A 24,154-nucleotide genomic window follows, 5' to 3' on the forward strand; every position below is an offset into this window, starting at 1 on the left:
CGCTCCCATACAACAAAGTTGGTCGAAAGATTGAATGGTGCACAGATAACTTAGTCTTGGTACTGACTTCCTTCTTGCAGAAGAGAGTAGATCGTAGCTGAGCGCTCACTGCATTAGCTTTGCTACACCTCGCTTCCAGTTCTTTCACTATGTTGCTATCCTGTGAGAATATGTATCCTAAGTACTTGAAACCGTCCACCTGTTCTAACTTGGTTCCTCCTATTTGGCACTCAATCCGTTTATATTTCTTTCCCACTGACATTACTTTCGTTTTGGAGATGCTAATCTTCATACCATAGTCCTTACATTTCTGATCTAGCTCTGAAATATTACTTTGCAAACTTTCAATCGAACCTGCCATCACAACTAAGTCATCCGCATATGCAAGACTGCTTATTTTGTGTTCACATATCTTAATCTCACCCAGCCAGTCTATTGTTTTCAACATATGATCCATGAATAATATGAACAACAGTGGAGACAGGTTGCAGCCTTGTCTTACCCCTGAAACTACTCTGAACCATGAACTCAGTTTACCGTCAACTCTAACTGCTGCCTGACTATCCATATAAAGACATTTAATTGCTTGCAAAAGTTTGCATCGTATTCCATAATCTTGTAGAACAGACAATAACTTCCTCCTAGGAACCCGGTCATATGCCTTTTCTAGATCTATAAAGCATAGATACAATTCCCTGTTCCACTCATAACACTTCTCCATTATTTGCCGTAAGCTAAAGATCTGGTCCTGACAACCTCTAAGAGGCCTAAACCCACACTGATTTTCATCCAATTTGTCCTCAACTAATACTCGCACTTTCCTTTCAACAATACCTGAGAAGATTTACCCACAACGCTGATTAAAGAGATACCTCTGTAGTTGTTACAATCTTTTCTGTTTCCATGTTTAAAGATTGGTGTGATTACTGCTTTTGTCCAGTCTGATGGAACCTGTCCCGACTCCCAGGCCATTTCAATTATCCTGTGTAGCCATTTAAGACCTGACAGGCAGCTGAAACTCGAAAATCTGTTAGCGTCCTGTTTAGGGTCACAGATATATTTGTTTATTTATTTCGAGTTGTAGATGAAGGGGGCGCTATATGTAGAGTTGGAGTCTCCCTGCTACTAGTTTTGAGTGGTACTGAATTTTTTCCTAGCAGGATAACACCACATGTGCTGACTTCATCTGTTTCGAGCTTTATTGTGATTTTAGAAAGAAATAAACTGTATGAAAGTAAATCAACAGTATTCTGCTCTGACTTGGCTCCTGCAAATTGTTTAAATAAACAATATCTCCACAAACTGTTCAAACAGTGTTCCAGTGCCTTTGAGCCCTGCTGCGGCTAGTGTTGGTGCTGTGTGTAGGTTACCGTCCGCTGTTGGAGGCGAGACCCTATCGTTTATTTGACATGGTTCCGGTTGTTTGTCTTCTCGTGTTGACTGGCGCAACTTGGTTTCGCAAGCGTTGCCTGTCCGCTAGTGTCAGCAGCAGCGGTTATCGATATGTAATACCTGTGGCCCCATCTTTGGGGCGACATCGTGGTTCTTCCGGATCGAGACAGGGAGCCGTTCGGTTGGGGACTCAGGAGGAGCCAGATCCGCACAGTGCGAGAACACGCCAGAACCACTGGCGGCGCGCGTGGACTGTTGGATCGAGGACCTGTGGTCACTAGGGTGGACGACCTCGTCGTAAAACGGGTTCCTGTAAGCTTTAAGTTGAGTGCATTTGGATTCAAGTAGAGAAACCTCCATCATTGTGAGATCTTGCGATACTCCAATGACTTGGGTTCGTATTGCTACCTGTAATGTTGCCGAGGTGAAGAGCAGTGAGTGGAGTGCTTGCGGAAGTCGTATCTGATTAGCTTTCCTGGACTTCTAATTACTGTTTATTGCATTCAGTTTGTTACTATTCAGTTTGTTACTATTTTTTCCGCCTCTTGGACGCTAACGACCCAGTTACCTGCCCTGGGGGTTAGTGTATGTAACGGCAGTGTACGTTTCCTCGCCTTGCCACTGATGTCCGGTAAGACGGGTAGTTTTGACAGCTTTCTCGATTGTAGGTTGGTTGGTGATTCTTCTACTCTGGTGGTAGTGATTCCTTTCTCGTTCCGGGTGGTCTAAGCACAGTATCCTGCGAGCGGAGTTCAGACCGCCAGTTCCGGCTTTGGCGTATTTTTACATCTTTTCATTTGGTTTATTGGACGTCAAGTAGACTCAGCAAGATTATCATTAGTCATTCGTTAGACTGCCACTAGTCTGAATTACGATCTTGTGAAGTGAATGCAAGACTTGCCTGCCTATCTCATCGCTCGAGAAAGTATTTTTTGCCGGACCTACTCAGAAGTCGATTCCTGGTGCAGTGTCTGTGACTGGCCCTTGAGTTTTATCATTTTATTTGCGGTTTTATTGTATGTTTCTAAAATTTTTTATATAATTACCATTCTTGGCGTAACAGCAGGTTTAAATGGTTGAGGTACCAAGTTTACCATCATTTTGTCTCACCCGTTTGGTGATCCGTTGCCTGTTTTTTTGTTTTTTGTTTTTTTGTTTAAATTAACCTTTGCTATTGCATTGCTGCTTTACAGTGTGTTTGTTAATTTTTTTTATAATTGCCGTTCTTGGCGTAAAAGGCCTTCAGCCGTGACTGTGGTTACTTGCTTTAAAATTTTAATTGGGATCATATTGGCTTGTTTTTAAAACATTTGCGGTGTCTGTATTTTATGCCCATTTGGTAAATTGTAACGCACTGAAAGCATTATTAATAAGACAGTTGTTTACTCTCTCATTAATAACGTGTGATGTCTGTATTTGTTGCAGAGTCTGGAATTACCATAAAAATAAATGTGTGTAATTGCAAAAGGGAACCAATAGTAACTGATTACGGCCCCGTCCACACAATCGTAACTGTTTCCTGCCTTCCTTGTTCCTTGACTACCAGGTCAGAGCCTCAAATAGCTTAACCCACTTTGATTGACGATAGATTAGCCTACTGTCGTGTGATCCTCCCAGTCCAACATAGACTGTGCGATTTTTCCCACCATTATTTGCTGGGTGGGGAGAGGGGAGGTTTGAATTGGGAAAGGGCAGGAATTTCTCAGAAGGGTGGTGCGGAAGGAGACACGTGCTGGTCAGGGAAACCCTTGATATCATCAGGGTGTGGGAGTATAAAATCCATCAATTTAGTAATTTGCATAATTAATTGGTGTATGTTTGACATCAAAAGTGTGCTCGTGCCTACCTACTCATTAGCTGTATGATGGAATACTGACGATGAAAATTTGTGCCAGACACGGATTTCCCGCTTAACCCGAGCTGTCGCCTTACTATTTGGCTATTCGAATACGACTCACAGCCACAACCAAACTTTCATAAGCCGTCAACAAAGTGTCTACAACCTGTACTCGTACTCCATTATGTATATTCTCGTACAGGGAAAACATTTTGCTTGGAAGTCGCTTGCCTGTTATTGGCAGATTAATACGATATTGCGTGCATATCAGAAGGAACACGGCTCCGTAATTCGGAATAACAGAGACACTGCAATATCATATTTATCAGCCGAGAATGGGCATGCGATTTTCCAGCAAAATGTCTCCCCTCTTCAGGAATACACATAATGGATGTACGACTACAGGTGGTAGACAACTGGTTGACGACATATAGAAGTTTGGGCCTGGGCATAGGTTGTGCTCGGATAGCCAAATTGTAAGGCGATGCTTACGATAAGCAGCCAATTCTGGTTCGAGTCCCAGCCCAGAACAAATTTTATTTGTTGTCACTACATCAGGTAGCTGACGGTCTTTCATATCCGCAAATTGTGAATACATTTCTTGTATTTCATAGCGACTATAGTCGCCGCAATGCCAGTTCCTTCGGACATGCATGCAAATTGTAAAGCGGCGGCTCACGATAAGTAGGAGATCCGGGTTCGAGTCCCAGTACGGCACAAATTTTCTTTGTCGTCATTACATGATACATCTGGCAGTTCGGAGTAATGCAGGCACTGAAATATCGATGGTGCAGTTGTTTAATTTTGACCCTGCTATTTCAATAGCAACTCGTTTGTATTGTAAACTTGAAGAACCTACCGACTGTAGTATCAGCAGGGATTTATTGCAGTCGGTCTTTCTGCGATTTTAGTGGATTACTTGAGTGGCGTTTTTCGAGTGTGTTCGTGTTGTAAACTTATTTTTGTCTCTTCGTGTTTCAATCATTTTACATCGTAAAATGCCAAAGACGAACAAGTTTAATAGCCGTCGTAAACTTTACGTTAATCAATATAAGCGTCTTGTTGGAAATAGTAAAAATGAAGAAATGAGTTAGGCCTAAAACTTCGCTAGGCATTGCTTCAAAATGCACTTGCAAACATATGATCGAAAATGAACAAGGTTTTGGTGTTGCAAACAGTGAAAATACCGGTTAGATTAAAATTAGTAAGCCATCAGAATTACTTTTGTCTTTTGCTAAATGTAAATTAGCTGTGGAAAATTTCCTTACGTTTAGTGAAGAGCTAAGTGAGAGAGGAGGCCTGCCCAGAAAACTTGTAGTGGAATTTCAGGTGTGTAAAGTAAAGATATATAAAAACGACATCTTCTGGTCATGCACAAAATAGTGAAGTGAATTTTCGCCTGGTTTATGCCATGAGGTATATTGAGAAGAAGAAGAGCAGCCCAGACATTCAGTGCTATGATGGATCTCTCACCTCCATGTGTCAAGTTGGTGAGGTATTATAAGCGTTTGCATAATGGCCTGACGGATGTCAACGAAGCATCAATGCAGAGAGCAGAGAAAGAAACTGTGGATATTTGTCAGTCTCCTGATACTGTTACTGCATTGAACGGTTCCTGGTAGAGGATGGCCCATACACCGCTAAACTGAGTTGTCACAGTTGCCTCAGCAGATACAAGCAGTGTGGTGGATTATGATTCTGTGAAAAAAATACTGCCAAGGTTTTGCCAATAATATAAATGAATATAAATGCGACAAACGGAAGGTTTCACTCGTGGTATGGAAAGCAAGGGTGCAGTCTCTCTTTTTACTAGGTTAGATGCTAGACTTGGTGTACAGTACACTCACTACGTTGGTGACAGCGACACTAAGGGTTTCCATAGTGTAGCGGCAGTTAAACTACACACCGAAATTCTTTTTTTGAATGGAATGTACAGGACATGTGCAAAAGAGAATGTGGTGAAGACTTGCGAAACTATGCAAGCAATTGGTGAAGAAGGCAGACTCATCAAATATGAAATAGCAAACCTCACAGAATATTATGAATTAACGATCAGGAGAAACAGCGAAAATGTCACAGAGACGAGAAAAGCAACTCAGGGAACTCTGTGTCACAGAATATTCGCTGATGAGCATCCACAGCATGACTCTGCCCGAAATAGAACACTTCGTGTTGAATGTATAAAAGGTGTGAAGCGTGTGGACAAAGACACACACATTCACACCCCATGCCAGAAAATGTTATGGTAGCTCTAAGGCCAATATATATCTAAATCTGTCAGATTCTATACTACCGAAAAAATGTTTACGTGGCAATAGACAGAAGCCGAGTGAAAGCTTCAGCACTTGCATGCGGGAACGCTTGCCATAACCTGTTTTTGCTAGCGTGTCATCCATTCAGACTCATGTGATGGACGCCATAATATGTTTTCACGATGGAATAACAGCCAGATTAAAAACAATGATCAGACTAATCATCAAAACTAGGGACATTATGGAAAGTGGGCTGTTACGAGTAGTCAAGCAAGACGTCGCTGAAGTTGGAAAAGCTGCTGAAAACATAACAAAGGAAGTTAGAAAAGGAAAAGAAAGAAAACTGAAGATGAAAAGGTCACTCAGAATCAACATCACGGAGCTGGTATATTCTGACTTGTTATCACTGAGAATAAAACCAACGTTTATGCATACTTAGGTATCATTACCTCAATAGTAAAGCTAAAACACTAAAAATTATTCATAAATAATAATACAGTGCTCGCCTACAAGTGGGATACACTACTCAACAATGTAATAAATACTTTTAGTTAGAGTATGTCATACTTTCTTAAATTATTTGGAGAGAAATTACTTCTAAAAATATAGTTTTTAAAATTAAACAAAACAGCAAATTGGCAAATATTTCTGGTTTATGTTTTAACAAGTTAATAGTTAAAAGAACAAAATTTGTTTTGACTTTTTGTCATGAACAATGTGGAAGTACACTGCACCTAAAGTAAAAATTATATGTAATTCAGTGCGCAAGATACACATCAGCATTCACTCCAATACGTCTTCCACGGTTTTTAAATTTTTTCACATTTAGGTCACAATTACTAGTTATGTGGTTAAAGTTTCATTCAACAATCTGTTAAAGTTTTCGAGTTATTAAATTTCAAAACGCTACTAAAAACCACAGGCTATGACGTCCATGCCACCATAATATTTTCTGACCTTGTTCCAGGTGCTGCACTTCGCTAGAGCTCTATTGGATGCAGAAGGTACGGAATATGTTCCATCGTTTGCATGAAAGCTGCTTCCTTTCTGTTTTGAGAACCAAGACGACCGTATTTCGTAGCCGTACAAAGGATGACAAGCGTCCCTTTATTGCTTCTTCGCGAGTTCTATTGCTGCCTTACGTATGACACCTGACATTCCTATATTCATAAGGAAGTACAGAACGCTGGTTCCAGATATCCTGCTGCAATGTCTCGTTGAAAGCAGTACATATGTGTTCGGCATGAGCACATTTCCTCCAGAAGAACACGGAGAAAGGGCTGACATGTTGATTACGTCAGGTCGCACACAACAAACGCTACTGGCAAACCTGAGTATGACGTTACACTTGGTACACACTACACGTGGAGTAAGCTGTTGAGATGAGGCTACAGTCAACCTATCCTGCAAGGAACTTAGAGGTGTTATAGTGACGCAGTAACTATCCTTGAAAAATTATGTGAGATAGGAACCCACCTTATGGCACCATATCTGAAAACGCGGGACGCCTCGTTGTCGATAAATAATTCAATATACACTGACCAGCTAGACCTTTGTGACCACCGAACTACTGTTGATATACAGGGTGAAAAGTATTTAAACCGACAAACTCTGGGAGGTTGTAGGGGACATCAAAACAAATGCTTTTCCCTAATGTCATTTTTTCCTATGATGAGTATGTAAACCGGTAGAGGAAGATTTCTCTGGAGGCAAATTAATTAAACCAACAAACACGTTTCCATTTTTTTATGACCAAGAGACAACACATTAAACCAACCCAATTTCAATTACAGTATATTTTCAAAAATGCCTCCATTGACACGTAAACAAAGGTTACACCGTCGGATCATGTTCTGTCTGACACGAGCAAAAACCCCAGGAGTATCCAGAATTGTTCCTGTTGCTGCTACTATCCGGGTAACCAGATCCTCTTCTGATGCAACAGGAGTTGCGTAAACAAGGTTTCGCATCTCTCCCCACTCAAAAAAGTCCAGAGGGGACATATCTGGAGATCGAGTAGGCCACGGTACAGGACCACCTCTGCCAATCCGCGTTTCTCGGAACCGTCGGTCCAGGAATCGACGCACACGACGACTGAAATATGCCGGCACCCCGTCATGTTAGAACGGCATGCATTGTCTTGTGGGGAGCAGGACGTCTTCCAGCAATTCTGGCAATGCTCTGGCGAGAAAATTGAAATAGTGCCGGCCACTTAATTGCCTAGGTATCAGATGCGGCCCAATTAAACAGTCCCAAACAACACCGACCCACACATTAATGAAGAACTGCACTTGATGAGCGCTACTAACTGAGGCATGTGGGTTATCCTCACTCCAAACATGCGAATTGTGCATATTGAAGACTCCACCACGCGCGAACATTGCTTCATCGGTAAAGAACACAGAAGATGGAAATGTAGAACGTATTTCACATGGTTCCAGGTACCACTGCGAAAACTGTGCTCTGGGTGGATAATCAACTGGTTCCAGGTTGTGAACAAGCTGTAAGTGAAATAAACGTAATAATTGCTCTCGAAGGACTTTTCTTACATTCGTCTGATTCGTCCCCATGTTACGTGCAATTGCATGAGTGCTGATTGAAGGATCCAGCTCCACATGCTGCAAGATAGCTTCCTCAAATTGCAGCGTTCTTACCGTGCGACTGCGTCCCTTTCCAGGTAATCTGCTAAATGACCCGGTCTCACGCAGACGTTGGTGCACAGCAGCAAAGGTCTTGTGATGCGGGATACGGCGATTAGGATATTGTTGTTGATAAACCCGCCGTGCGGCTCGTCCGTTGTGGTGCGATACGTAGTACGCACCAACCATATCAGTGTACTCACTCCAGGTGTATCGCTCCATTAGCAAACAGAGACAATGCACTACTACACTGGTGGACAGCAGTTGCCTACAACTGAAGAGCGTAAAACGCCCTCTAACAACTGAAGATCGTAATACGGCCTCTAACAACTTAAGAGCGTAATACGGCCCCCACCGGTTTAAATAATCCTCATAGGAAAAAGTTACACTATGGGAAAGTATTTGTTTTGATGTCCCCTACAACCTCCCAGAGTTTGTCGGTTTAAATACTTTTCACCTTGTAAACCAGTGCAGGAGACAGCAGTGTCATCTGGCGAGGAGTGACTGCAATTCACACTTTCGGTTCATGCGGTATCAGTGGGCGAGATGTCCCTGTATAGATTGGGGAAGGCCCACGGTCTATTTGAGTTTGATGGAGAATAGATTGTGATGGTCCGGAGGCTCGGCACAAGCATTTCAGAAACTGCACGACTTGTTGGGTGTTCGAGGAGAGCTGTGGTCAGTGTCTTCAATACGTGGCGACACCAAAGTGAAACCACGTCCAGACGTCGTGGGGTTGGGTGGCAACCCCCACTACAGATGTAGGACACCGCAGGGTGGGTTGGCTGGGAAAACGGGACATGCGGTGAACTGTCGCGGAACTAACATCAGACTTTAATGCTGGGCAGAGTACAAGTGTGTCTGAACACACAGTGCACCGAACACTAACTAGGAGTCCCCGCAGCCCAGCACCCATGCATGTGCCGATGTTAACACCAGGACACCGGTAACTAGGACTGAAATGGGCACGTGACCATTGGCAATAGAGGTTGGCGCAATAGCAAAGCGTTGTATGGTCTGATGAATCCCGATATCCTCTTCTTCATACATGTGGTTGGGCGCGAGTCCGCCGTCTTCCAGGGGGACAGCTCCGTGACATCTATACTACGGCATGGAGACGGGCTGGAGGCGGCTCCATTATCCATTTACCCATTCAAGTGGGCATCCATGTGTCCAGTGGAGTTCCTGCAAGGCACCATGACGGCCAAGGAATATCATACAGTGTTTACCTGTTTGCAGATTATGTATGACCCTTCATGAGGACCGTGTTTCCCCATGACAGTGGTATTATTCAGCTAGATAATGCATCATGTCACAACTCCAGGAGTGCGATGAAGTGGTGCGAGGAACATAGTGGCGAGTTCCTATTGATGTGCTGGCTCCCAGCTCGCCAGATCTGAACCTGATCGAACACACCTGGGATCTGATTGAACACGGCGTCAGAGTCCATCGGCCCCCTCCCCGAAATTTACGGGGATTAGGTGACTCGTGTGTGCAGATGTGGAGCCAGCTCCCGCCAGCAACTTACCACGGCCTCATAGCTTCCATGTGACGATGCGTCGCCGCTGTCATCCGTGCCAAATGTGGACGTATTGGTTATTAGGCAGGTGATCGTAATGTTCTGGCTGATTAGTGTATGAAGGATTTATGTTAGCTAGCTCTGATAAAATAGTTAAGACACTGAGAACCTCTCATAGAGAGAAAAGTTCGAAAAATGTGCTTCGTAAGCTGAGACACTAGTAGTGCTAGCCCAATTAAAGTAAATCTTCAAAGTAATATCTTTTGACAGGCTATTTCGTACGTTTTGTATTAGCCCAATCAGATGGTGGTTTTCCCGTAACAAAATTGCAGAAGTTAAGCCTCAGACTGTCTTTGTGTTTTTTGGTGTTCTGAATCTGAATTTCATATTTGGTGTTTTGTAGGCGGTCCGCTTCACAACGACAAAAAAGGAAGTGTCCCAGCTTTTTTTTAGGTTTTTCTAGTATACCGTAAAAATTTGAGTTTTTCGTAGAATTATCAGCCGGTACAAATTAATGTACACAATATTTCCCATCATATGCACTACTCAGGTTCGATTTTATAATGAGCGGTATCGAGTCTAGAGCGCGCTGAATAGCAGCGATTTTTTGGCCCTACTACGAAAACGTCAAAAACGCTCATTTCCTGCAGATATAACTCGAAAAATATACTTCTTATCTACAAAAATAACTACACCACATGAAGGACGTTGAATTTCCTACAAGAGAGCTCTCGTAACATTTAGGGAGTAAAGCGAAAATGGCTTCTTCACTCCACAGCCAAACGACCCCTCCCTCCTGTATGTCTCTTGTCGACTCTGTACTTTCGGAGTATTACATTTAAAAGCGGTTATTTTGACTAAACTGACTGGAAAACATGTTTGATGAAAATATTAACAAATTATATTTACAACACACTGGATACAAGACACTGAGTAGAAAAATGAATCTGAAATCTGTATGTAATAACTTACATGTGTCATGAAATGGGTGAACCTCGAACAAGGATTCATTCAGCACTTCAAGTAGCTTTTTCACCTGGAAAAGTAAGAAAGCATTTATTGACAGAATATGGATGCAAAAGACAGGTAAGTTGAAACGGGAACTCTCGATGTATGAAGAAGTACTTGTAGTGATGTTATCTGTGCAGTGTTTTCACTTGTCTCTGGTTGGTTGTTGGTGGCCCAGACGATCTTTCTTGCGCAGTAGAAGTTCCACAGTCTTGACCAACAGAAGGTGCAGACAAAGTGTCAGGAGCTATGGAATCTCCAGGATGAACAGTGAATTACTGCTGTTCTTTAACTGGAAAAAGTTGTATTTTAATTGTTTATGATATGATAGAGAAGAACTGATTGGTAATAGTTATAAAGCGGCGAAATATTACGTGAATTATTACCTTCTATCGCATCAGATGTTTTTCACAGTGGAACTGCAAGAGTCTTGTCCAAGTCGTTTTCATGTTCTATATCAGAACTGTAATCATGTTAGAGTACGACCTTTCACATTGCTGACACAGTTTCGTACAGAACAATCTTGCTCACCTACCTCAAAGTCGACTTCGATAGTTTTGCATTTTCAATATTTAAACTGAAGAGGTCTATTCGCAACTGGGGATTTCAGTGTGATAGTTCAAGCCAAACAATTTTTTTTATCAACTTTCAATCCCATTGCCGTAGACTCAAGCAGTTTCCAATCCACTGCTTTACCTATCGGAAAAGTCAAAGTTGTCGTGTTGAGCTGCAGCTTCAGTAGGGGATATGAAAGCCGTGCCTCATGACGCCTTCTAGGCTTATGTCTCTTATGGCTTCTACCTCAGCTTGTTGAGTGTTTTGGTTGAGTGGTTATCACCATTAAGGGCAATCAGAAACTTCTCACCAACAGCTGCTTTTTTTTCTTTGAATGGGCAAAAGGATCAGTGAATTTAGTAATGTATAACTCTAGGTACTGTTTTTAGAGAGGGTCTTAAGAAACTTAACCTTGCCTTTGTTGACGTAGAGACATTGCAAATGGTTGGCAGCACACTTCGCCACTGCACTTCCTCTGGACTGCAAAGATCTCCCGCTAGCATGAGGAACAATACACTGATGGATGTTTGGAGTCACATCATTATGACCGGAAGGTCAACATTTTCCCCCACAACTGCGACACTTTTGCGAGCCGAATCTAGGGTGCTGCCGTCTGTATTATCAGTATGTCTGCATCATCAGTTGCCTGCTTGGTGGACTTTGCATTTTGGCATCAGCATCGTGATCAGTTTACCCCTTTTTTCGCAGTCGATATAAAATTGAATGGTAAACTATCGATGTCATTGTGCTGCTCAGTTGAATTTCTACTAACTGACTTTAGGTCGATCTCCTCAAGCGGTCTATGCACTTGGTAGTCTTCTGTCAGTCAGGGGTACCCGTCGAACACAGTACTGTCGCACTTTCATTGTACTTCATTCGTACACAATGTCGCAAATTTGTTCGGAGGTATTCCCACTCTATCGTACGAATCGGTGCAACAGAAAACCCACATCAGTCACATATACTGTAGTGCTGTTATTGGAAGAGTTTTAAAAACATTTTACACAGACGATTTTATGCCTTTTCACATTTCAACCTCACCGAACAAAGCTATGGGATACGAAGCCATTTGGAAGCTTAATACATCCTGTACTTCTTCGTTGCATTATTGGGAGCCAACCATTATTTGAAACAGAGTTGTTGCTTTATGATCACAAGTACTTCTTCATACTTCGATGGTTCATTGTACCACCTGTACCGCTTACCTGCTTTTGGTGTACACATTTCATCGCTGAAAGAGTTCTTTCTGTCCCAGACGGAGAATATACTCGAAGCGATGACCGACTCCTGGGTTCGACATTCACTCGTTTCATTCACGTGTACATTATTACATGCAGATTTTATATTTGTCTTTCTGTTCGGTCTCATGTACCTGATATGTTCTAAATATAGCTTGCTACTGTTTTCGTCCAACATGTCTTCCAATCAGTTCGTTCAAAACAAAGTGTTTTAAGCGTAGTAGTCTGAAAGAATAACGCTTCTCAGAAAATGAAATATAACTAGTGAATTCTGTAGGAGATTTTGTCTACTTTAATTTTGTACCGAGTGGTCATCTTCGATAAACGCATAGTTTTCCCGATATAAGCCAAACAACGAAAAAAGTGCGATAATTTTGAGTTTTTCGTTGTGTAGTCGACCTTCTAAAAGGCAGTAAACATGAAATTCGGATTATGTGTGTGTGTGTGTGTGTGTGTGTGTCAGTCACAGAAAAATGTTTACGGTACATACGATGACAAACATCTACCGAAGCATAATAAAGGAATCTTATTGAAATCCAGAATAACTACCTCAGAGCACATCTTTCAAAGTATTCTAGTCGAAAAACGCCTTTCATTCATCCTGACTCCTAACAAGTAACCTTCCTTAGGCGTTGTATGAAACCGTGACAAACTTAAAACTGAACTTATAAATCATATGTAAAAATGTTTAAGAGATTAAAACATTCTAGGACGAATCACTCATCATGATGGAACCTTTCCGATAGATGATCATTGTTTGCTGGACCAGGATTACAACACTGTTTCTTATTTTTCACGAGATATTCTCTTACCAAACGGCCCACAGACGACAAACTTTCCAGAACTTCCAAAACTGCGTACTATTCAACTTAAGTTTCGAAAGTTAGTTGTGATCTGTCGGAAACATTAAACCAAGTGTTTCTTCGTAACAATGATTCTCAAAAATGGAGTTCAAATTTTCTGCTAACTAATTTATGTGTATATCTAACAAGTACAAAAAATAGTTCTTATCAGCACCAACTAACAGTTAGTCATACGAAACTGGAATAATAACGACTGGTAGCTCTGCGTTTGATGGGAAACACAGACGGATGACGTCTTCGACAACCACCGATATTTCAACAGGTGCACATTCTCATTCTCAAGACACAAACGCAGCAAGAAAGCGCTGTACAAGGGTATTGAAACCTTGATTTGGAGAGCAAATGCGATAATATGTATGTCCGATAGCTCAGATAAAGCAATTTAAACATTAAGAACCTACCATAGAGGGGATATTTATTTTTAAAAAAATAGCTCGTAATCTGAGACGCTAGAACTGCAAGCGCAATCAAACTCACCCCTCCAGTATAGTATCTACGAGGGTTGGAATTTAAATAGTGGCAACTATTTATTCACAAGTGATACAAAAGAGTTACATGTTTGTACCTGTTATTGTCCTTCAAAGTAGTCACCAGCGTTGTGTAGAACCCGTTGCCAGCGATGTGGAATGCGTAGTATACCGTTAGCAGAGCCTGTTCTGATGATGGTGCGAATGGAGCTGTCTAAAGTTATGGCGATTCTCGTGTACGACTGTGATGGCGTAATCCTAATGCATTACTTTCCTCCACGGCAGACCGTCAATACACAGTATTACTGTTGGTTTTTGGAGCATCACTTGCGACCACCTTTGCGAAAGAAGCGGCGGCACTTTCTGTGGAATCCATCCATCATTTTGCACGACAATGCGCGGGCGCATACAGCGCAAGCTGTGGCTTCTATGTTCGATCGATGGGACTGGGAAGTACTGTACCACCCACCATATTCCTCGGACTTAAGCCCTTGTGACCTTGATTTGATTCCGAAGATGAAGGAAGTACTTCGTGGCATTCTCTTCTGCTCCATTCGCACCATCAACAGAACAGGCTCTGCTAACGGTATACTACGACTTCCAAATCGCTGGCAACGGGTTCTACACAACGCTGGTGACTACTTTGGAGGACAGTATCAGGTGCAAACATCTAACTCTTTTGTATCGGTTGTGAATAAATAGTAGCCACTATTTAAGTTCCAACACTCGTATAAACACTATCGCCTTCACACAGCCAAATATGACCGACCTTAGAAATTATCAATAGAGAATATTAATAACCAGCGTGTAAGGTGGCAATAACTCTTTAACTCTGCTTTTTGACAAGAGCGAGAGGAGTATTGCACATAGAATATAAGTAAAATCCTTCATCTCTGTTTGTAATGTCTTTTACTACTTTAATTTCCACTGATTCCTTGATAACACGATCCCAACAGCTGCGAATCCATGCCAGAATCTCCGTGGTGCTATATTCCATAGAACTGAGTGTTAATTACCTTTTAATCTATCGAGCTTAAAAATTAATAATTCTCTTCAAGAATGGGCGAAAATACACAAAAAGTCATTTCGGTTGGGGCAACAGAATAATCCGCGGTAAAAATTACTGATTCCCTAAAACTTTTAATCGTTGATTATGGTCGTTTAAGAACTAGAAAACAGATTCCGTTTCAGATAAATGTAGATGACATAAACTTCTCTTGGACGAAAAGCTACATGTAACGCAATTTGTTAGTTTCAATATCTGTTACAGAAACTCAATCAGAAACGCCTGTTAACTTACATGAAATTAAGTTCAGGACAATTGTTATTTTGCGAAAATTCTCAAAAACGTATTTTTATTTGCGTTGAAATTCATTGAGATTCTAGGTAATTTATTCTTTTGCAGTAAGTTTGAATCACAAACGCTGATTTGCTACACGAGTAGCGCTGGTTTTGTTAGCGTTCGAAAATTCTCAAAAAGATCCTGTTTCACACGTAACTGTACAATGATGTTTTGAGCGAGAGTAGGATTACCGTTCTCAAATTTTTTAAAAGAGCACAAATAAGGTGAATCCTACGACTAACGATAACAATATGAGATTATCGTGGCAGTTACACTGTTAAAAATTTCACATTATGCCACAATACAAACGAGAGTTGGCAAAGAAAGTTTATGCAGAAGTGACATGAACAATAAACTATCCAGATCTATAATCGTCAATTTGGTTCACACGATCTGATACACAGGTCTCACACAAAGGAAAATTTCGAAGTCTGTATTTACATATAAATAAGTGTGCGAATTGCACGGATGCTTTGAATAGCTAATTCTGTGACAAAACTGGAGCTTCAGTTTATCTCAGTCAAAATAACGAAAATATGCGCCAGCAACAAAGCACGTCCTCTGCCTCGAGCAGCTGACAATGCTTCCTGAGTATAGCGAAAGGGCCCTAGTCTTTGGTGTCACTTCGGTAGTACCATCACTCACCTTACGGGGATGAAATGTATCATGGGTTGAGGAAGCTGAGTAATCTCCGCAGTAGCAATGTTTACAACGTGCACCGTCTTTTTTGTTGAGCTGTCGTGATCATAATATAGATCTAGTGTTTACGTAAGTTGTGTATCATATTAATTCACATGTCGCCATTTGCATCAAGCAACGCACTGTTTAAACTCTTGTTCATGAAAATAAAATTAGTGAAAATAAAATTAGTTCGGCATCGTTTGCTGTTTGCTTCAAAAATTTCGGAATTATCTGGGGATTGGCTGGACGACGCTTCATCGTGGCAGTCTAAATGGGAATTTCAGTCTATAACTGTCCGGCATTCGGTGAATTTTCAACATTACCATGTCTTAACTGTCTAATACTGTATCTCAACATTCTGTGATCAAAATCACGAAGAACTTTTTTTATTACGCGGTATTATAACCATGCTGGAGAAAAACTTTAAATTTTTCACCTAGCAAGGTTTTACAAGTCTTGACGGGGGCACGTTCTACTAAGGGCAGTATCACAAGAGATGAGAGGACTACACATTCATTCAGAGTTGATTCTGATTGTTGTTTTGCTGGTGGGCAAGGGCAATGCTTGTTCCATGAACGTGCCTAGGAGTCAGTGGCACTGAAACTTGCGTCTTTTTCTTCATGTACGTGGACGACACTTTTGTTGTTTGGTCTGATGGTAGTGAGAATCTGAATATTCTTTTCAGCATGTATTTGGAAAACGATTTCTGCCTTCGATTTGTTGATGTGTTGAAGAGGAGGAAGGTTGATGGTAGGTTGGGACATGCCCTTCGTAGGAAGCCAACTAACCCCGACGTGTATATAGAGTCTGATATTCTTTTGGAAAAAACGATAATTTGTCTTTGGAGTGAGTGATTGATTCTTTTTGTAAATTTTTTTTGTTTATTTATAGACAAAGTCACATGTTTATGACACAGTCATAGCCAGTTTCAGCCATACAATGACCATCTTCAGATGCTAAAACAATAGAAAAGGAAATTTATATTAAAACCAAAAAAATAAGTGCAATATTTAACCATGCACATTAGTGATTTAACTGTATTTATGCCAAGTACATAGAGTTCATACCAAAAGGGGGCATACACTGAACACAGATTCATGCGCTGTCAAACTAGCTATAAAATGTTAAACACTGGTCTTATATAGATATATAAAAATTTGTTAGATTTTGTTCACCCTCTTTGCGCCTTATATGAGGACGCGCGCATCTAGCGCAAAGAGGGTGAAAAAAAATTATATCTATGTAAGGCCAGTGTTTTACATTTTATAGCTAGTTTGACAACGCATGAACCTATGTTCAGTGTATGCCGCCTTTAGGTATGAACTATATATACTTCGCATAAATTCAGTTAGATCACTAATTAGCGTGGTTAAATATTGAACTTATTTTTAGGTTTTAATATAAATTTTTGTGGTTTTAGCGTCTGAAGATGGTCACCGTATGGCTGAAACCGGTTATGACTGTGTCATAAACATGTGATTTAGTCTGATATTCGTCACCATTCACCTCAGCGTGAAGGGGTACTTCGTTCCTTGGTTCACAGGCCACACGTCATCTCAGACCCTGAAAGTTTAATAGCCGAGTTAGCCCCTCTCGAAGCGCCTTCTGTCGCACAGATTGGAGTTAACGACAAATCAGACGTGCGTTGCGTAATCAACCAATTATGAACTGGGTGAATGGCGAAAATACCGAGGTGGCACCAAAGTCTATTGCCCTTTAACCTTAAGCAGAAACCATTTCAAATAAGACTGGTCGCATTTTGTTAAAGTTCGAGGTGAAATGCGGTTTTAGCTCAATATCTAACATTAGAACCATTTTAGGATCCTTAAATAGTCTAAAAGGTTTATGCTGAGGCTCAATCTAGATATAGTGGGGGTCAGCGACTAAAATGGAAAGAAGACCGAAATTCTAGTCATACGAGTAATGGGTAATACCAACAGCAGCAAAAAATGATATAATGGGAGTAAGAGTCATTATGAATAGGAAAGTGTGGCGCAGAGTAAGTTACTGTGAGCAATTCAGTGATAGAGTTCTCCTCATCATAATCGACAGCAGTCTATTACCGACAACGATAGTTCACGTATACGTGCCAACGTCGCAAGCTGAAGATGAATTAGTAGCGGAACTATTTCAGGGTACTGAACAGATAATTCGACATGTGGAGGGAGATGAATATCTAAGAAGCATGGGGGGGGGGGGCCGGAACGTGGTTGTAGGGGAATGAGTAGAAGAAAGGGTTACGGGTGAGTATGGGCTTGGTACTAGAAATGAGAGAGGAGAAACACTAACTGAGTTTTGTCGTAAATTCCAGTTAGTAATAGCGGATATTCCGTTCAATAATCACAAGAGGAGGACATATTTTCGGAGAAGGTTGGGAGACAGGGTAAATTACAGTTAGATTACATCACAGTCAGGCATTGATTCCGAAATCAGATACTGTATTGTAAGGCGCACCCAGGAGCACTTATAAACTTATGTCACAATTTAGTAGTGATGAGGAGTAGGCTGAAGTTTAAGAGATTAGTCAGGAAGAATCAGATGAGTTGATGAGTAATTGATTTTCTAAAAATGACGATCACTGAAGTTGGAAAGCAAAATATATGTATGGAGAAGGTAATTCCGAAGAAACCATACGTAACAGAAAAATATTTCAGTTGATCACGACAGAAGAAAGGACAAAAATATTCAGGGAACTTAGGAAGGAAATAAATAGAATTTCAGAGAAGCTAAGGTGAAATGATTGCATGAAAGCTGTGAATAAATCGAAATGTAAGTAATTCCTTATAGCGTTTATTAACGATTCTGGCAACACATGTAGTATTTACATTAGGCGACTAGTTTTGAACTTTACAAGTTCATTTTAAAACCTAATATGGATCAGGCCTGCAAATGAGCCTTTAAGGTTCGAAACTAATCGCCTAATATGAATATTCCAGCTGCTGACAGAATCATTAATAAGTGCTCTAAGGAACTTAATAAACTTGTTGATTCCGTGACAACAAAAAGTTGAATCAGAGGAATAGAAAGCATCATCGGTAGGACTGATTTAGTACGTAGAAAAGTCAAAACAACCTTTCGTGAAATTAAAACCGAAGGTGGTGGCATTAAGAGTGCAATGGCAATTTCACAGTCACATGCAGAGGAGAGACAGTATGGGTGAAAAGAGAAAATTGAAGGCCTCTGTGAGGGAGAAGATTGTCTGATAACGTGATATAATAAGAAACGTAGTCAGTATATAAGAGTTATGGGGTTCAGTACTAGAATAAGAATTCAAAAAGACATAAGATGGCATACAGCAGAAGGAATAGACAAAATTCCATGTGAATTTCTAAAACCACTGGGGTAAGTGGCAACAAATTGACTATTCACGTTGCTGTGTAGAATATATGAGACTGGTGATACACCATCTGACTTTATAAGAAACATAATACACACAAATTCGAAGACTGCAAGAGGCGACAAGTGCGAGAATTATTGCACAGTCAGCTTAACAGCTCAAGCATCCAAGTTGCCGACGAGAATAATCTACAAAAGAATGGAGGATCTGTTAGGTGACTATGTGTTTAGCTCTAGGAAGTGTAAAGGCACTAGAGAAGCAATTTTGACGTTGCGGGTGATAATGGGAGTAAGATTGAAGAAATATTGACACACGTTCTTAGGATTTGTCGACCTGGAAAACGATTTCGATGATGTTCAGTGGTGCAAGATGTTCGAAATTCTGAGAAAAATATGTGTAAGCTATAGGGAGAGCCGGGTAATGTACAATATGTACAAGAATCAAGAGGGGACAATGAGAGTGTAAGATCGAGAAGGAACAACTCCGATTACAAAGGCTGAATGACAGCTTTTCGCCTCTACTCTCCGATCTATACATCGACGAAGCAGTGACGGAAATAAAAGAAAGGTTCAACAGTGGAATTAAAATTCAAGGTGAAAGGATATCAATGCTACGATTCGATGATGACATTGCTTTCCTGAGTGAAAGTGAAGAAGAATTACATGATCTGCTGAGTGGAATGAACAGTCTAATGGGCACAGAACATGGATTAAGAGTAAATCTTAGAAAGACGAAAGTAGCAGAAACGGGAACAGTGTCAAACTTAACCTCATGATCGATGGTCACGAAGTAGCTGAAGTTAAGGAATTCTGCTATGTAGGCAGCAAAATAACCAAAGATGGATGGAGCAAGGAGGACATGGAAAGCAGACTAACACTGGCAAAAAAGGCATTCCTGGTCTAGAGAAGTTTATTAGTTCCAAACAAAGGGCTTAATTTGAGGAAGAAATTTCTGTGAATAAGCGTCTGAAGCACAGCGTTGTACGTAAGTGAAACATGGACTGTGGGAAAACCGGAACGGAAGAGAATCGAAGCGTTTGAGATGTGGTGCTACAGACGAATGTTGAAAATTAGGTGGACTGATGAGGTAAGAAATGAGGAGGTACTCCAGAGAATCGGTGGGAAACGAATGCGTGGAAAACACAGACAGGAAGAAGTGACGGGTTGTTAGGACATCTGTTAAAATATCACGAAATAACTTCTATGGTACTAGAGGGAGCTATAGAGGATAAAAACTGTGGAGGAAGACAGAGATTGGAGTACATTCAGCAAATAGTTGAGGACATAGGTTGCAAATGCTACTCTGAGATGAAGATGTTGGGACAGGAGAAATATTTGTGGCGCGCCGTTTCAACCCAGTTTGAAGATAAGGCGTACGTGTACCGTATTCCTTACAGTTGTGGCATATCATATAATGGTCAGACCATCAGGTCCGTGGAAGACAGTTTTACTGACCATACGCGTTACGCTCTCTTACATCTGCCGAGCCAAAGCTGCGATTGCAGAACATTGCCTTTGCTTCGTTCATACAGTGAACTATAACGACACAGATATTTTGCCCTGCACATCCAGCTATTGAGATATTGTTATCAAGGAAACAGTTGAAATTAAAGCAGCACGTGGACTTACAAGTAGAGGTGGACTTTTTTGCTTAAATCCTGCCTGAAATGCAGCTGTCGCCTTTGTCGAAAAAACAGAGGTACTGAGAAATGCTCCTCACCAGTTGGTTATTAACATTCACAAACGATAACTTCTGATGTTGGTCATATTTGGTTCTGTGATGACGCTGGGTTTTACAGTCTGTGTATGTGTCTGTTATCTTGCCAAATTCGCTCTGTTAACTGAGGTTTTAAAATCAAAAAATGGTTCAAATGGCTCTCAGCACTATGTGACTTAACTTCTAAGGTCATCAGTCCCCTAGAACTTAAAACTACTTAAACCTAACTAACCTAAGGACATCAGGCACATCCATGCCCGAGGCAGGATTTGAACCTGCGACCGTAGCGGTCGCGCGGTTCCTGACTGGAGCGCCCAGAGCCGCTCGGCCATCCTGGCCGGCGGTTTTAAAATCGCTGGCACAGCGCTTTGTTGCTGCATTTGTGTCTTGAGAATGACAGTGTGACGGCTTGTTGAAAAAGAAGATGTCGTGCAACTGCATTTTCGTCAGTTATGTGAGAAATTTATACGCCAGAAGATTCTCAGCGTTCACAACTTTAGTATTGGGAGGTAAGTGGATACATCAACATCTGGCGGCATGCACTGCAGTGGTACACCCTCAACAGATGGCAATTAAACTTACGAACATCTTAGACTAGGGAAATGATGCACTTCACATAGAAATCAATTGAGAAACTTCGGTTATCAATGAATGAGCAAATTTCCGTGATAATTTTGTTTGTGCTACATTGGTGGCAGGTAGATAATAGTAACGACCATACATAGGCGTAGGGTAACTTTACCCCTATCTTTGGTAAATGATACCGAGTCAATGTACAAAGTAACTAATTTTCGGCAGTATGACGATTTTCATTAAACAAATAGGGATTGTTCTGCAAGATGAAGGTGGCTATTAGGACTCACCAGCGACTATGTACTTAGCTTCCCTGAATAGCCCCTGAAGAACTGAAACGTCATAAAAAAATTTCACTTAGGGCTGTCCATATTTTCATTGGGAGTAGTGATCTTGAAAAGTACCCAAAACGGCCCTCTGGGACTAATTGTCTATAAGTTTAAATGGCACGTTACAGCAGTATTCCTGAGTGCTGATCCCCATACGTTTAGTGAAGATTGCCGCTTTTCGACTAGCAAACCGTTGAAGTATCTTGCTCCCTCGTCCCGATTGACTGATTAATAAATATTATAAGAATACCCCTATTTTAAAGCCTTAACTGAACCTCAGAATATGTCACGCTGCCACTCAGAAAAAAAACTAAAAATTCTGCTGCCACCGTAGTACGAGTATACAGGGACTCTCCCTCTTTCACCTTCGTTTCTTGTATATTGCACCACTTTCTGAGTACTTTTTCATCTGTCGACAGGGCAATGCATGACTGTCAGTTCAATAACCCGGACACGAAGAACAGTTTAATTCCGCTTTGGGACTGATTTCAGAGGTAAAATATTAAATGTTGACTGAGTTTCTTGCATCAGTGACAGATTATTTTTCTTTAGCTATGCAACTCTACAAGGGCACGAAACCTCTTTCCTGTGATTTTGTTATTCATATTAAATGATGCAGACGACCGTAATGTACATCATTGGGCAACAGACTCAATGATCGACTGATCATGCCTTGTAACGTTAGGCAACGCCTGTTGGCAATATTGGTACTGTGGACAGCTGAAAGCAAATGGAAACTACAACCATCAAATATATTTCCTAAGGACATGCTGATTTGCTGCATCGATTAATGATGACGACATCATTTTGGGTAAGTATTCGAAGAGATAAAATAGTCCCCCATTCGGATATCTGGGCAGAGGATATGAAGGAGGATGTCGTTAGAAAAACAAACTGGCTTTCTAAGCGTCGGAACGTGGATTGTTAGATCCCACAATCAGGTAAGTTGGTTAGGGAAGGTAAAATAAAATGCAGACTAGCAATAGTAATGAAGCCGTTTCTGCAAAAGAGAAATTTTTCAATTCAGAATATACATTTGAATGTTAGGAGACAATTTCCGGCGGTATTAATATGGATCGTAGCTTTGCACAGAGGCGAAGCGAGTACGATGAACAGTTCAGGGAAGAATAATGTGAAAGCTTCTGAAACGTAAATCCGCAAGAAAGTGATGAAGATTACATGACTATGTCATAGAGTTAATGAGAAATTACTAATCGAGAAAAAAGAAATTTGTGGAAATTCTTGAGTAATGGAACGAATGGATTGATATGACACGAACACAGGCATAAACGAATCTTCAGTATGACAATGTAAGGATGTGTGGGGTTTAAATTGTTGGGAGCGACCGTGTCTTGACTACAGTCAGCACATTCAAATGAAAGTAGATAGCAGTAGTTATTCGGAGATAAAGAAGCTCGCACTGTGTAGACCAGCGAACAGAACTGCACCAAATCAGTCAACGGATTACTTTACCGCAACAACATGAAATAAAACGCATTGAGAAGCTAGCAGCAATCGGTACTGCACTTTTACTGGTAACTCTGTAGAAAACTGGTAATTGGATGAAAATTACAACAAAGAGTTTATCAAATATTTTCACTTTAATTTCTCATTTATCACACAGTGATTTACAGGAAAATAAACATTTAGTTGCTTTCAGCATTTAACATTTTATCCAATGTGTTTAAAACCTACAAGTACAAATGGTAAGGGCTAACCCAAAAGTTTCAGTTTGAGGAGGTTGCTGCCACATATATGGAATGTAGCGCGACTCCAGTGCTGGTGTATGTCAAGGATTTAATGTGGTATTCATGTCCCTCCGACATGCGTGCGGCAGATGCGGGAACTGAACTGTTGTTGTGGTCTTCAGTCCAAAGACTGGTTTGATGCAGCTCTCCGTTTAGTGTATTCATCTCTTGGTCTCCCTCTGCGATTTTTAGCCTCCATGCTGCCCTACAATACTAAATTGGTGATCCTTTGATGCCTCAGAATATGCCCCACCAACCGATCCGTTCTTCTAGTCAAGTTGTGCCACAAATTTCTCTTCTCTCCAATTCTATTCAATACCTCCTCATTAGTTATGTGATGTACCATTCTAATCTTCAGCATTCTTCTGTAGCACCACATTTCGAAAGCTTCTATTCTCTTCTTGTCTGAACTATTTATCGTCCATCTTTCACTTCCATACATGGACAGACTCCATGCAAATACTTTCAGAAACGACTTCCTGATACTTAAATCTATACTCGATGTTAACAAATTTCTCTTATTCAGAAATGCTTTCCTTGCCATTGCCAGTCTCCTTTTTATATCCTGTCTGCTTCGACAATCATCAGTTATTTTGCTTCCCTAATAGCAATACTCCTTTATTACTTTAAGTGTCTGATTTCCTAATCTAATTCCCGC

The sequence above is a fragment of the Schistocerca cancellata genome, chromosome 2 (assembly GCF_023864275.1).
Source record: "Schistocerca cancellata isolate TAMUIC-IGC-003103 chromosome 2, iqSchCanc2.1, whole genome shotgun sequence".
Lineage (NCBI taxonomy): Eukaryota > Metazoa > Arthropoda > Insecta > Orthoptera > Acrididae > Schistocerca > Schistocerca cancellata.